The following is a 16,351-nucleotide window of genomic DNA, read 5'->3' as shown; positions in this document are numbered from 1 at the left end:
TTGCTCTTGCTGTCTTTATGGATTTTCTGCAGAAAAAGCCACAGGACGAGTTTGTGGCTACTGCTATGTACAGTATATGTTTCATAGCAAAAGACAATGCCCTGAATTTGATGCAAATGAAAATCATTGCCAAAGTATGTACTTTACACAAATCTTATGTCATCTGCATAAACTTCAGTATCTCCCAGACTCTACATCAATAAACATTCATAGTGATTTCCTCTTATTGTGTAAAGCGTTCTATTTGCTTTGCACCCACCACCAGTCCTGACACAATCGTGACGCCGGAATATTGTCTTCTATTGAAAAATAACATCAATGTGACTGGTGCAGCAACTTTGGAGAAAAGTCAAATGCTGTACCACAGTGTCACAGTGTATAAATTCCATTGAAATGTTTTAAAAAACTTGATAGCTGCAGATGGCAAAGGAGATTCAGTTAATTGTATAGTTATTCTATCTGTGTAATATAATCTTTCTCAGCTCCTAGTATACAGGTGTCCCTATACTTACCCAGACAGCAATGTAAAATAATTGATATTCACTTCTATGTCCATCAGTGTGATGACTAAGACAGTGATCTTCATTGCTCACCTGAATACTTTCCTTCAAGCTGGACAACTTCCTCCAAGAATATATAAAAACACAGCTGAATATGTGCCTGAATTGCTCTCACCTGCTGCACCTTCTGTTTAGTGATGCTTTGCCCTTCTGACCTATTGTTCCACTCCCTTATATGGTTCACAATAGTTCACAGTACATCTCTCCCTCATCAATCCCGCACTAGTACACTCCACAGCTGGACTGATGCACTGAGCATTGTTTAAAGTGGATACATATCTATTGAGTAGATTAATCAGCAACATGGCACCAGTACTGCAGGTTTTTAACCTGTTTAATTAGACATTTGTTTATAGTCAGGAATGCATTTTCATTTAATATAGGATTAAAATGACCAAACATAAGATTTCATCAAAACTTCAATTTAAACATAAAAACTTTGTAAACTCTGTAACACAACATTTAAAATTCTGCAGAACAGTGTATTAAACCTGACTCTTTCTACAGATGTTGCCAGAACACTTATTCTTATTTCAGATTTCTAGCATCCGCAATACCTGTATTTCGAGTAAAGTTTGAGTTTGGTGTTCCATTGCTAGGGCAGCAGAACACTGGTTCACACACTGAACAGCAATTCCACATACTGTGGTGTCAATCCTAATTATGGCTTGAAACCAAGTAAAAGCCAAGCACCTCCCAGAACAGGGGCGGGAGGGTCACACTGTGGGAACCCACACACAAACTGCTTCCAACTGGGTAAAAAGGCACATAAGCATCCCAAAAGGGTTGCTGAGAACTGCAAAGAGGCCACAAGGACAGCAAGACAACAAACTCAAGAGGTAATGAAAAAAATCCAAGTTTAATAATGTAAAGTCACTGGGTTAGTCAGAAGCCCAGGAAAATGCTCTGGAGGCCATGGATTCAAATCCCACCACAGCAGCCAGTGAAATTTAAATTAAGTTAATAAATCTGGAATATAAAGCTAGTCTCCGTAATGGTGGACATGACAACTATCATCAATTGCTGCAAAAACCCATCTGGTTCACTAATGTCCTTTAAGGACAGAAATCTGCCATCCTTACCTGATCTAGCCTACACGTGACTCAAGACCCACAGAAATGTGGTTGACTCTTAACTGCCCAGGAAAATGGCCTGGCAAGCCACTCAGCTCAAGGGCAATTAAAGATGGGCAATAAATGCTGGTCCAACCAGCAACGTCCACATGCCATGAAAGAATAAAAACAAGATCTTCCAGACATATTGATCCAACTAGCAAATACTTTAACAGCAGGATGAAACAATCAATCCACAAGTGTTGGGTAGTGATAATGCCAGTTAAGAATCAGATACAGTAAGAAATGCTCACCTTATGATACAATCTTCTGGTCTTTTCAAAGAATTTGTCTGTTTTCCCAGATGACTTGCCCAGTAGCTACATCTTGTATTGTGGATTGTAACTGCATTTTCAACCAATCAGGTGCTTCCACGAGTGTTAAGCCATCTAAACACGAGCAGAAGTGTTACCACATTGTCTTCGTTCAAAACAAGGGTGTGTAAAAAAAGTACCACAAATAAGAGTCATTTTTGGTGTGTTTTTTCTGCCATCATGGAAGAATACTTAGACCGTTTCTGTTTTTCTGAACAACCTGTGAAAAAGTAGCAGAGTGGGTAGAGTAGTGGGCTGCACAATGTTTTTCCATCTGTGGCACCTGCTTTGAAATCCAGCTGGGACTGGTGAACTGAGTCTCCTCTCCCTACTAGCTTTAGCATCTCTAAGACTGTTGAGTTTACAGCAGTCATAAACTAGTTTGTGTGTGAGTCCACAACATCAAATAGAGATCATCAGAAATTGTCACTCTTGCTCAAACAGGCAATAAGGATGGTCATTTGGAAATGGAGATGTCATCTTGATGCAATGCAGTGGTGGGGTGTTTGGGCTTTAAAATCAAAAAGGGGCAAAAGATTTATGTGTTAATAGCAAAGTAGAGAAAACTCTGTTATGGCAGAGGACTGGCAGTATACATTTCAGAGTATAATTGACCCTAGAGTACTGGACAGGAAGAGGAAGCAAATTCCTCACTGCTCAGCTGTCAATAAAGTTACTCATATTATAAACTGCCTCCCTGAAGTACCACAACTTAAAGGGATCGGTGGTCTGTTGGATCTTTCAAGTACACATTTAGCTGTACAACAACAGATTTCTTATGTACAAATATGGTGCAACTCATCTGGAGGAAATTCAGAGAATGTAGTGGTATCATGGTACATCCAGATCAATTTGAAATCTCAATTTTGCTATTGCACAGTAGTGTAGGGGAGGGGTGGCAAATTGAATTTTAGCGAAATTTTCCAACAAAGATTTTTATAGGCGTGCTTATCCAGGATCGACACTGTTTTAATGCGAGTCCCTCTAACTCAGGAATTAGTTTAGAAGGAAAACTCAGAACATTGCATACCAAGGTTCAAATGCTGGGAAGGGATGCACAGAGGTAAGAAAGGATGAAATTAAGTTTACGAAAGATGGATGTTAATTTAACACTTAAAAAAAAGTACTCAAAATATATATGTCCATCATTTGGTATTCTGAGGGTTCAGAGTAATCTTTGAACATCAAGAAAGCATTCTACTGAGCATGACAACAAAGACCCAAAGCAGAACGTGCGCCAAAGCAATAAAAGCCCTCGTGGCTGCAAGCTCCCCTTATGTACAGAAGTGTTGAAGACCTAAAAACAAGAGTTAGCTGACCTCACCAAGCTGCTCTACTACAGTTATGATGCTGGCATTTACCTGACAATATGGAAACCAGCTGTGTCCTTTCTACAAAAAAAACCTAAACCCATTAACGCCCTATCAGCCCTCCCCAATTAACAGCAAAGTGATGGACAACGTAATCACCAGTTGTTCAATGTTGCTCACTCTGGGTTCTGCCTGACCACTCAGTTCCAGATCTCATTTACAGTCCTGAATGAAACATTTCCACAAGTGTTGACTGCCAGAGAAACAGTAACAGTAACCTTTATACAACAAGGAGGCATTCAACCATAAATGGCACTAAGGAACCTACAAGGTTTAGCTCCATTCACACTCCTCCAACAACACAGCTGATGTCAACCTGCACAACATTCAGACTTGTGCTGAGAAGTGACAGATAACATTCACACAAGTGTCAGGCTAAAACAATTTCCAAGAAAAAAAGCCCAGCCTCCTCCCCAATATTTACATGTGTCATCATCAATGAGTCCTCCAGTAGCAATCACTTGGGTTGAAAGGCTACAGTGTGATGGTAATGTCACCACTTGCTTGGATGGGCACAACCACAATAACACTCAAGAAGTTTGGCACCATTCAGGACGGAGCAGTTTGTCATATTGATGTCCCTTCCTTTGGGCTCATCATCCACATTTTCATCACTGGCACATTATGGCTGCGATATGTACAATCCAGAGGATGCAATCTACCAACTCATCACAATTACTGCCTCCCAAGAGAAGGGGATTCTTGGGAGTATTATTACAACCTCCAAGTTCCCCTCCAGATCACCCTCCTAACTTGAAAATATTTCACCATTCCTTCACTGTCACTACGTACTGGAGTCCTGGAATGCCTGACTAAATTCTAGGAGAACCAGCACAATTACAGTAATGGTTTCAACAGAAAGTTCATCACCAACTTCTGAATATCACTAAGGAGTAGCTATCAATGTGACCTGATCAGAGTCACTCATATCGAATAATAATATTTTTAGAAACTTGAGCAGTCATGCTATACTCATCATATATTTGCTTATGTCAGTCTTGATGTAATTATACATAAAATGATTTATTAAACTGCAAATACGTAGTTGAAATATGCTACTAATTATAGGGGTCAATGATATAGCAGGTTTTTCAAATTAGAATCAACTACCTGCTTGAGCAATTAGTTGTGGCATAATCCCATTTACAGACTTCTTTGACAGCATGCATTTCATCCACTGATTATAAACCTGACATCCAAGTTGGTACTGTACACAGAAAGCAAGATCTGTTTAAAATCCATCTGCTCCCTCAGTTGTACAAGTTTATATTACTCAAAAAAATCTTTATCTGAAGGTAAATGGTCTCATTGTGTTGTATTTTGCCTACCTTGATCTCCTTAGGCCACAATTAATAGTAGACACAAGAACAGGTGGACTATATGCTTTGTGCCTTCCAACAATATCAGTCTAAAACCCACCACTAGGAGGTGTGCAAAAACCACCCTGGAACAGTTTTCTAAGATAGAAATTCATTCACACAGATAGAGAGGTTGACATGTTGCTGCTACAGGGGAAGGTGTTGTGGTTGCAATCAGAGGTGAGGAGATGAGCTATTGCCAACAGTGGCCCATGGCTTCAACATAGAACATGCCACCCAGCTCCACATTCAGGCATGTCATTTTTTTTTTAAAAACTTCAGCTTTTCAGCGACAGCCTGTGACAATGCCTTAAAGGACCCACTGGTTTAGCCATAAGTAGAGCAAGCATTACTCAACAGGGCCAGCCCAGTGCTGAGTGCATTTGGGCAATGGAACAGTATCACAAATGGGTGTTAGACCCTCTAATTGCATAAACAACGGACTTTCATTGCCCATTTCAGGCACAGGACCTGAACACATTTTTTTGCCTGTACCAATACCATTTCCCCTCAGCGACACAACTAGTTCACACAATCTACACAGAACATCAAAATTGCATCTGACTACTGCACTTCAGTACTCCTGCACATTATGTCACTTGATGCATTATCTGCACACCATCAATCCACTGCAATTCATTTCAAAACAGACCAAGTACAGACAAGGGCTGCAAGTGCTTCAAGGAGTTACCCCTGAGTTCACAGCTCCAAACAAATATGGGGCTTTGTAAAGGATACTGTAGTTGATTATCATAGACAGTTCATTGTTAACCCCACTTTCAAGTATCTACGAGTAATCTCAGGCATAATACTGACCTCTAGAGTTTCCACTACCTTTTAACTCATACATGTGATCACAGCTTTTTAAAAAAATGCTTTTGCCCTTCACCAAAGCAATGAAGCAAGGAAGGAACACAATACACAAACCACAAGAACAGCAGTGTGCAAAGTGATGCGCAAAAGGGGGAGGGGAACCACAGTACAACTGTCACATTTCCCTCTCCACTTTGACTGTGCAGAAGAAACTTCAGAAAGTCCATTTGCTGGTTTGAAATCCAAACTATTTGCAAACACAGCCTGCATGGAAATGCTGAGTTTATTTTAAATCGAAAGGCTTCAATCATTTCCAGAAAGATCACAATCACTTCTAACTTTGCTTGTGACATGGCCCATTGTGAATTGCATTCTCTTTAACCTGACAATTAATATGCCACCAGCAGACTTTTGAATGGACCTACCTTTTATGACTGTAACACTATATTCTGCACCCTCTTTGCTACATATTCTATGAACCGTATGCTTTGTCTGCATAGCACAAAGAAAATACTTTTCACTGTATATAATACGTGACAATAAATGTTTGCATGTTAGAAATGTCATCTTTACTTTCCAATAAACAAGCAACATATGTTAGAAACAAGTTGTATTGCAATATTAGAATAGCTGCCCCACCCCCCCCCCTCCGTACAACTTAATTTTGAACGCGAATAATCAGAAACTGACTCAAAGAGCTGTTACAAAAAAAATGTATACAGCTGGTGCTTTACAGCTTGCATTCTTTGCAAATGAAGATGCTGAAAGTCTGTTGTTTTAAACCACACCTTTCTTCCCCCCCAACCAAAAAAAAAGTTTCAGCACAGGGACAGTTAATTTAGTTCTGGGAGAGTGGTGGTGGAAAGGGGTGGGGGGGTGAGGTCCACATCTTCAATCTGTGGGCTTTCACTGAATGCGTGACTCAGTCAACTGGTCAAGTGATTGCCACACGACATCAGGCAACAACACGTGTGCATCTGTCATTAAGTTGTGCATCCAGGCAGGAAAAAAAAGAGGGGCGAGGGGGTTGAATAAGTGTTAAAAACGTGCTGCAAGTTATACCTGCGTGCAGGATCCAGCAACTTTTTTTTGCCTTTCTTCTTCCCCCCCTCCTCCTCTTCCTCCTGTCTTCTGGGTGGGTGTTGCTGTTTGCTGGAAGGGGTGATATTGAGCAGCCACGCCTCCCCCCGGTGAACCTGAGCGCAGCGAATTCGGGATAAACAAGAGCCACCTCCCCCTAGAGTCAGCAGCGCAGCTTGCACTCAGGAACCTACATATACACAGAGAGAGAGACAGGCACCATTTATTAAACGTATCATTTAAAAAAAAACAGCTCCTACGTTGCAAACGGTTGTCCCAACACCCCGTGGATCGTACACAAACCCACAATCATGCAACCAAATAAAGAATTTGGTTTGAAAAAAAATTAAATGCACATCTTTCCTTCTCAACCTCTTCCCCCTCTTTCCCCAATTCTCCCTCCTCAACTCCCTCCTTACTCCTAAGATCTGCATCTGTACACAAACCCCTCTCAAACACACACACACACACACACAGACCAAACATGACAATCTCTCCTTCTCCCCCCCCCCCACACCCCCAATTTGGAGAGGCGGGGGTACAACAACAAAAAAATGTCAACAATATTTTGGGACTCCTGGACTGCAGTGACTGCTACACAGCTACAGGCAAGCGGTAGAATATTATCCATAATAGAAACAAAAGTTCAGCCTTGCACTTCTGGTTTCCACCCCCCCCCCCCTTGAAAAAAAGTCAAGGAGCAAAATGAGGGTGATTTCTGCACGCCTGAGTGTGTGTGTCTATGGGAGGGGGGGGGGTATGCAGATCCCAGACCCCCCCCCCTCCTCAGTCACCCACCCCACACACACCTCCCACAAATAAAACAGTTACTCAGCTCGCTACTTATAAACGATCAATAATAATTACCACGCAATTTTTTTTTTGCTTGCTTATAAAGCTTCGGATCTTTTATATCCCCCTCTCCCTCTCTCTCTTTTTGCGGTGACTTGTCCTCGGGCCACGATGCTGATGATGATGGTGTTGTAATATGAATGCGATGGTGCTGATATATGTTAAGGAAAAAAAAAGCAGAGAGAGAGAGAGAGCGTGCAGCGCAGGAGGAGGAAACGCACATCGATCCGATGCACATTAATACATTTAAATCTCTCTCTCTCTCTCTTCCCTCCTCCCTCTCTCTCTCTCTGTAAAAAAAAACATGCAGTTACACAGTGCTGAGATGGCTGCCAATGAAATGCAATGGGCGCTCTCTCTCACTCTCACACACACATAGAGAGAGAGACACACACACACATACATACAGTTTGCAGCTCCGCTTTCCCCCCTCTCACTCACTCACTCACTCTCCCAATCCCACCTTTCAGATTACTTTAATGCAGGTTCCTGTTGCGTTCCTGGATCCTCTCGCTCCGGGTTTGTTTGTGTGTGTGTGTGTGTGTGTGTGTTTCCCCCCCCCCCCCCTTCTCTCTGTGTCAAACTGCATCTTGTGGCTTTTCCCCTCCCCACCTCCTCTCTTTCCCTCCCTCCCTCTTTCTCTTACTTATCTTTTTTCCCCTCTCTTACAAACAAAATCTTCCCTCCTTGTTGTTGGTTTTTTTTCTTTTTTTAAAAAAAAGTGCCCTTCCTGATCGTATTTTTTTTGGGGGGGGGGGTTGGGTAGTGGGATTGAAAAAAATCCAAAGGTTAGATCGCGGGAGGCAGACTCACTTTGGGAAATTTACCTCCAGGAAAGAAGGCGATCTCTCTCTCTCTCTCTTTTGGCACGGGCGTACACTACAGGACCTAGCAACGAAATAGCTCATACTTCAAAATCTTTTGGCGCCATATTAATGACGTACTTAAAATTGCCTCTTGGAAAAAAAAGACAAGATCTCCCTGCGTCAAAGCCGGCGTCTTTTTTTTTGACTTAAATATTGTAACGCACCAAAAGACAGCTCGGGAAACTACACAAGAGTGGTGCACTAAGGGGGCGGAGAGGAGGGTGCAGATGCATATCTTTATAAAATAATATGTATCTTGCACTTATTTATCACATAGCACTTGTCAGTTTTCCTCCCTCCCCTCCTCTGCGTGCATTTTTCATTTTAACATTAATCAGTCGCCCCAGTGGTGTTGCAAAAGGTGGCACCTTCACTTCTCACGCTGAGAATTTTGACCCAGGGCAAGCTACTGACAGCGATTAGCAAACCTGGAATGTAAGGTGCTCCTCCACCTCCCTACACCCCACCCCAAACACTATATATTAAATCTCCCAGGTACATTTTAAGCCTTAATAAAGTTATCCACAACCTTCCCACCCCAATGCACTCATGAGCAGATGATCACTTTTTTTTGGGGGGGCGGTCAGCCTATTCTAATTATTAGATGCTGAACTAACTATTGACTATATATATCCAAAGGTGGATACGGAAATAGTTTTATAATCACGTGAAATGTACGAGATTGCACATTAAAGTGCAGGGTAACTAAATGGAAATCTAATCACAATCGGGTGAGATAACATGTAAATCCATTACGTTTCTCTTTCATTACACCAACTCAACAAGTTCCGAAAGTTTCAGCTACTATTTATTCTCTTTGTTTCAAATACTTGCAGTGAGGAAGTGAGGCAAAGGTGGTCTCGCATGAAGGGAGAAAAGTTTTTTTTAAACAGTTTAGTATATATCTGGTACACAATAACACACAAAAACGACACAAATGGTTTGATCTAATATTTTATGGTATGAGACGACCTAGGGACTTGTTCGTGCTGAAAGTCTCTTTGCTTCAAGTGCACTGGTAGAAACTGCTTTCCATTGTGTGTAAAGCATTCAAGGACTTTGCTTTTGACTGAGGGTACAGCCTGAGAAAAGACAGTCAATGCTCTTTAGATAACACAGTTTCACTAAAACTCCAGATTCATCCAAGTGTTTGAAAAAAAACCCTTTCTAAACTTTTATGGCTACGTTCCAGGGAAAAAAAATCCACAGCTTGAAAAATATAACAAAAATCCTCACTTGGTAGAAAACGTTTATACTTAAATGTCCTAGCTGAACTGATGTTTATATTAAAAAGGTGCACTTGACAATTAAAATCTTTCAGGATGCTGCCAGTGCAGATGTTCCACTGTTTAATTTGCCACACACAAAATTGAGGATTCAGATTAGTTCAGTTAAATTCAAGTAAGTTCCTGACACTAGATAACGTTTTATATTTGTTAGAGTGTATGCTGTGATTTAACAGACTACATTTCCCTACATTTTAGGATGAATTACAGCATGTACATCAAAATAAATATCTTATAATAAGATGACACACTCAGAGAGCCATTCAATTTCTGTCTGCCACACTTCAAATGTCGCACTCAACCTTTTGTGTCACAGTTCAAAGAGCAAGTTCTTTCTTCAAGATAAGTAGAAAAATACTCTCCAGGAACACAGAACAGTGAAGTCAGCATATGCAGTCTCTTAATTAGCTTGTTCAGTGCTTACTAATATTAGCAGCCTCTTAATTGTCCTCTACACAATCCCAGTGTTTGATTAATCAAATTAGACTTTACGGCCTTAAATGGACTTTCATTTACATGCCTATAAAAATAATACATAGAGATTTGTTCATAACATAATACTTCAGTCCTTCTAAAACACTGAATCCTCTTGACTTACTATGAGCAGTGCCACGGGTGACTTGATATGAATAGTGTATACATTTTGTTTATAACACCTAAGTTTAAAGTTTATTTATTAGTGTCACATTGCAATGAAGTTACTGTGAAAATCCCCAAGTCACCACACTCTGGCACTTGTTCAAATACACCGAGGGAGAATTAAGCATGGCCAACACACCCAACCAGCACATCTTTCACACTATGGGAGGAAACTCGCACCAGGAGAATGCGTAGACTCCACACAGACAGTGACCCAAGCCGGGTATCGAACCCGGGTCCCTGGCTCTCTGAGGCAGCATGCTCACCACTATGCCATTGTGCCACCTATGTACACTTTCTTGCATTAAACCTCAAAAGATACTGGGAGAAAAGCAAAGTTTTTTGATATCATAAAATGCCTTGTTACGCAGGAGTGCTAAATGCATCTTCTGACTGAAGAAAGGATCCATTTATTTAGAAAGGAATGATATGCTGAATTTTGACTGATGGTCCCCACATTACAAAAAGGATGTGGAGGCTTTGGAGAGGGTGCAGAGGAGGTTTACTAGGATGTTGCCTGGTATGGTGGGGAGGTCCTATGAGGAGAGACTAAGGGATTTAGGGTTGTTTTCGTTGGAAAGAAGGCGGCTAAGAGGGGATCTTATTGAAACATATAAGATGATTAGAGGTTTAGATAGGGTGGATAGTGATAGCCTTTTTCCTCGGATGGAGAAAGCTAGAACGAGGGGGCATGGCTTTAAATTAAGGGGGGGTAGCTACAGGACGGATGTCAGGGGTAGGTTCTTTACCCAGCGGGTGGTGAGGGATTGGAATGCCCTGCCTGCTGCAGTTGTAAATGCGCCTAGTTTGGGGGCGTTTAAGAGATCTGTGGATAGGTTTATGGACGAAAAGGGATTGGTATAGGCTAGTGGGTCATTGTTTTTGTAACTGGTCGGCGCAACATCGTGGGCCGAAGGGCCTGTTCTGCGCTGTAATGTTCTATGTTCTATGTTCTATGTTCTATTTGTAAGAAGTTTACCATCTGTAATTTTCCTTCATCGAAATGAAATTGAACACTGATTAACCTCACTTGTACCTGAACGGAAATTTGTTTGGCTGCAAAGAGTCACAATTTTAGCAGAATAATTCATTATGGGTGGCACAGTGACACAGTGGTTAGCACTGCTGCCTCACAGCGTCAGGGACCCGGGTTCAGTTCCTGGCCTGGGTCAATGACTGTGCAGAGTTTGCACGTTCTCACCATGTCTGCATGGGTTCCTCCGAGTGCTCTGGTTTCTTCCCACAGTCTGAAAGACATGCTGGTTAAGTGCATTGACCATGCTAAATTCTCCCTCAGTGTACCCAAACAGGTGCTGGAGTGTGGCGACTAGAGGATTTTCACAGTAACTTCATTGCAGTGTTAATGTAAGCCGACTATATTGTCTAAAAGAAACATAGGAACAGAAATAGGCCATTCAGCCACTTAAACCTGTTCCACAATTCAGGTGGATTACTGCTGACCTACCTCAATGTAATTTTCCCACACTGGCCCCACATCTCTTGATGCCCTTAATATCTAAAAATCTGTCACCCTGTCTTGAACGTATTCAATGACTAAGCCTTCACAGCTCTCAATAGTAGAGAATTCAAAAGATTAACCACCCTCTGAGTGAAGAACATTCTCATCTCAGTCCTAAATGGCCTATCCATTTTGACTCTATGCCCCCTGCTTCAAATCTCCTGGGCCAGGCGAAATATACTTTCTGCATGCACTCTGTTGAGCCCTGCAAGAATTATGCCCAATTGAATGAGATCACCTCTCTTTCTTCAAATCTTTAGAGAATAAGTCTCCTTTTACATAGGACAATCCTGCCATCCCAGGGATTGGTCTGGTGAACCTTTGCTGTGCTCCCCCTGTGACAAATATATCCTTCCTTAGGTAAGGGGACCCAAACTCCACAATATTCCAAGGGTGGTCTCACCAAGGCTCTGTAAAATTGCAGCAGTAATGTATCACCTGTTTTACCATAAGCAAACCACATTGGGGATTCCCTAATAAATATGTAACATTGCATTTATCACACATCTTGTCCGCTATACTACAGAGTTATATTTATTCATTTATTTATTTTCTCTGCATCATTTGCATATGGCTCTCTTAAATGTATCTCCTCACAGACCACTGTCCAGAACCTCAAACACTCCTTCTGGGTGAACTAGTAATTTACCTACTTTTCTTCCAAAGGTAGATAAGATGAGCTATTTGCTGAACAGCTCACCTCTGTCCACAAGTACAGTGCTGAACTCCCAGTCACTTGCCACTTTAATTCTCCATTCCACTTGCCCCCTTCCCTCTCTGCACTTTTTAAATTCACTTCAGAGGTGTGAGCGTTTTTGGAAAGGCCAGAATTTATTGACCATCCTTAGTTGGCCAAAAGATGTGCTGGTGAACCTGTTCTTGCACCATCGCAGTTCTCATGGTGGGTGTGTTTCCACAATGCTGTTACAGAATATCAGGGTTTTGGACCAGTGATGGCAATATATCTCCAAGTCAATGACAGCAGAAGGTGGAAAGAATAATCTGAAAAAAAAATTCTCCTCAAACACTCAAGTCGGTTATAATTTATCCAGTACAGCCACTGTTGAATCAGAGAATCCCTACAGAGCAGAAGAAGGCCGTTCAGCCCATCAAATCTGCATTGACCACAATCCCACACAGGCCCTATTCCCATAACCCCTCATATTTACTCTGCTAATCTCCGTAACACCAGGGTTAATTTAGCATGGCCAATCAACCATACCCTCACATCTTTGGACTGTGGGAGGAAGCCGGAGCACCTGAAGGAACTCCCACGCAGAGAATGTGCAAACCCCACACAGACACTGACTCGAGGCTGGAACTGAACCTGGGTCCCTGGCGCTGTGAGGCAGCAGTGTGAACCACCGTGCCGCTCAATCACCTTGTTTCTCTTTTGAGGGACAATACCATGTTAAACGGCAGAAGCTGGTTATATCGCATGTTTTATTTCTGTCTTCATCATGTCAAAAGGAGGTGGTTGGTTGGGAATATTTTACAGTGGTGTGATATGTTTCATTGCAGACTATATCATCACTGGGGTATGTGCTTGGAAAGCAGATGAGAAAAGAATCACAAACATTCTTGTGTGAAGACAGTGCCCAATCACTTCATCTTCTATTTTATTTTGTGACTGCTACAGCATGGAATACAAAAGAAGCATATGATCCCACTGACATTCAGCACCAAAGGAAAACAAAGAAAGCTTCAGGTAATGAAAGTATAAATATATATTCTCAGTTTTGAAACACTACAAATTACTTCTAAAAACCCTGAAAAGATTGTTACACAAAATGAATCAATCCTTAAATCCTTTAATCATTTTCTTCATACAAAATAGAATTTTATAGGATGCACACTCATTTTGTTTGCCAATTTGCTTACGCATTCAAGTTTTAATTATGATATCAAAATTAGCAGAATGGGAGGCCAACTATTATTACATGTTTCTACACCAAGGTAGTATGCCACAGAGTTCTAGGTGCCTCCAGTTCCCCACCTATGAAGTTCACAATTTAGGCCATTCTAAGGGATAACCAACTACTCCTCACAAGCAAGAAAGGAATGAGTGAGAAAAATAATACAGGGTAATTTCAGTCTTTATTGGCTGTGAGATTGGCATCAACTTAGCTGGTGAAAATGGAACATAATTGATGGTGAGTTTGGGTGGGAGCAGAGGTGGGGGAGACAGTGGCATAATGGTAACACCCCTGGATTTGTAACCTAAAGGTCAATGTTAGAAATCCGAAGAATGGGCTCAAATCACACCATGGCAGCTGGTCGTATTTAAATTCAATTAATAATTCTGGAAAATAAAGTAATAGTGACCAGGGACTTATCATCGCTTGTTGTAAAAACCCATCTGGCTCGCTAATACCCTTGAGGGAAGGAAATCTGCCATCCTTACCTGGTCTGTCCTACATGTGACCCCAGGTGCACAAAATGTGGTTGACTTTTAACTGCCCTCTGTAATGGTCTAGCAAACCACTCGGTTCAAAGGCAGTTAGGGAAGGGCAACAAATGCTGGCCTTGCCAACGATGCTGAGATGCCACGAAAAAGCTATGAAAAAGAAACTGGGAGAATAAATGAGCTCCAAAATAACTTAGAAATCTACGTTTTACCAGATCAGATCCATTGGAATTTGTGCGTCATCTGTGTAAATACCTGGTAAGGTGTTACTCTTTAAAATTTTCTACAAAATCCAGAGACAGTGGGGACAATTTTGGTTTGGATACATTGGTGACTTTTGGGTGGTGTTGGCATTGGCAAATACTTTTCATGGTGGGGTCTGATTACAGTGCTACATGACAAGTTGCCATGGCTCAGTGAGATCTGGCAGGCAGCTTGCAACAGAGTAGACCAGAAATCTAGGGGCTTTTCTGTAAAACCTAACTAGATGTAGGTCATTCAAAGATGAGGGGTGTGGGAGATGATATCCAGGGGAAGATATTGTTTTAAGTACTGCTTGCATATTTTCTGGCCAGTTCCAAAACCACGAGTGAATCATGTCACAGAAACCAGGTAGTCTGTAACACACCACCATTTTTGGTTTGCTACTGCTTCTTCCCATCTGAAAATGGTCCTCAGTGAAGCACATTAGAGCCCTTTGTGTTACATGGTTGCTGGTTTGCTCTTACCAATATCCTGATCTCAGACACAACAACATAAAAATTTGCTTTTATATAATGCCTTTCACGTAGTACCTCATTCCAGTGCACTTCAATTTTAGTTTAGTTTAATTATGAGTGTCACAAGTAAGCTTACATTAACACTGCAATGAAGTTGCTGCAAAAATCCCCCAGTTGCCACATTCCGATGCCTGTATGGTTATACTCAGGGAGAATTTAGCATGGCCAATGCACCTAACCAATGTCTCAGACTGTGGCTGGAAACCGGAGCACCCGGCGGAACCCCACATAGACACAGGGAGTATGCGCCCGCACAGAGTCACAGAACTGTTAGCACACATAATTTGACACCAAGAAACATAAGGAGGTATTAGCACAAGTGAAGGTAGTTTGGTTAAAACAGAGCATTTTAAGGAAAAGAGAGAGGTAGAAAGATACCTTGGAGGAAATTAATGGGAATTCATAGGAATTCATTGGTGCTTGAGGCACTATTGGTGGAGTGATTAAAGGGCCAGAAATGGAGGAGTGCAGAGATCTCAGAATGTTATGGGGCTGAGGAAAATTACAGAGACAGGGAGGGATGGAGAAATGAAGAAATATAAAAACAAGGATGAGAATTTTAACATCAAGATGTTAATAGACTGGGAGATAATGCAGCACAGAGATGACAAGTGAATCGGCCTTAGTGCAAGTTTGGATACAAGTTTGGATCAGTTCAAGTTTATGCAAGTTGAAGATGGGAGGTTAGTTGGAAAAACTTTGTAATAGTAACACTGGAGGTAACAAAAGCATGGGTAAGGGTTTCAGTGGCAGGTATGCTGAAACAGGAGTGGAATTGGGCAATTTAATGGAGGTGGAAGTAGGCAGTCTTGGAGATGGGATGTAAACACTGTTGGAAGCTCATCTCGAGGTCACAAGTGACAGCCAGATTGCAGGAAAGATGGACACAAATTTGGAAAGCAAAAACAAGGAGGCATAGACCAGAGAAGAAAGGAGCATTACTTTGAAAGGACAGGAAGGTAAAGGGTTTTGTTTTGAGCAGTGGGATGATGGAGGAAGATTTGAAGCAGAGAGGAATAGTACCTGAAGGGAGAACTGTTAACTATTAACTGTTAATATCAACTAAAATATGGCTGAAGAGGCAAGCTGGGTGATTGATTGTCTAGTCGGGGGCTGTTTGGAAGTAAGTCTTAGTGTTTTGGATATTAAGTGAGAGAACCATTTTCTCATATGCTGTGGGGCAGGAGTCAACAATGACCTGGAGCTCAGCTTCTGAGTGAGTACAGATAACAGTGTAATCTGTATATTGAAGTTCTATGACTGAAACTGGACTGCTTGTGGATTGGGATTGAAGGCAGAATGAATATTTTGTAAAATAGCTCTAAGCCTGTGAGCAATTTGCTGGAGGTGAACTGCAGTATTGCAGCAATGAAGATAGTGAAGAGAGTTGATGTGA

The 16,351-nt window shown here is 41.6% G+C and overlaps 1 protein-coding gene across 6 annotated transcripts in view; it reads right to left on the bottom strand.

Moving 5' to 3' along the window:
- Positions 1–8,371, bottom strand: part of jade2 (jade family PHD finger 2) — a 162,202-nt gene extending 153,831 nt beyond the window's left edge. For 2 of the 6 annotated variants that reach the window (XM_080201435.1, XM_080201441.1), the window contains exons 1-4: positions 8,273–8,361; positions 7,475–7,747; positions 6,590–6,797; positions 1,927–2,061 (exon numbers count right to left, since the gene is read on the bottom strand). The gene's annotated coding sequence lies outside the window, so the exon portion shown is untranslated. Of the gene's footprint in view, positions 1–1,926; positions 2,062–6,589; positions 6,798–7,474; positions 7,748–7,922; positions 8,008–8,272 lie in introns of those variants that run through there. The other 4 variants (XM_080201436.1, XM_080201437.1, XM_080201440.1 and 1 more) reach the window with 4 other exon arrangements.
- Positions 8,372–16,351: the final 7,980 nt, after the last annotated feature.

The sequence above is a fragment of the Carcharhinus amblyrhynchos genome, chromosome 13 (genome assembly GCF_965287045.1).
Source record: "Carcharhinus amblyrhynchos chromosome 13, sCarAmb.v2.hapA, whole genome shotgun sequence".
NCBI classification, from domain to species: Eukaryota; Metazoa; Chordata; class Chondrichthyes; order Carcharhiniformes; family Carcharhinidae; genus Carcharhinus; species Carcharhinus amblyrhynchos.
The sequence above is the reverse complement of the archived record's forward strand: the minus strand, read 5'-3'. Positions and strand labels throughout refer to the sequence as shown.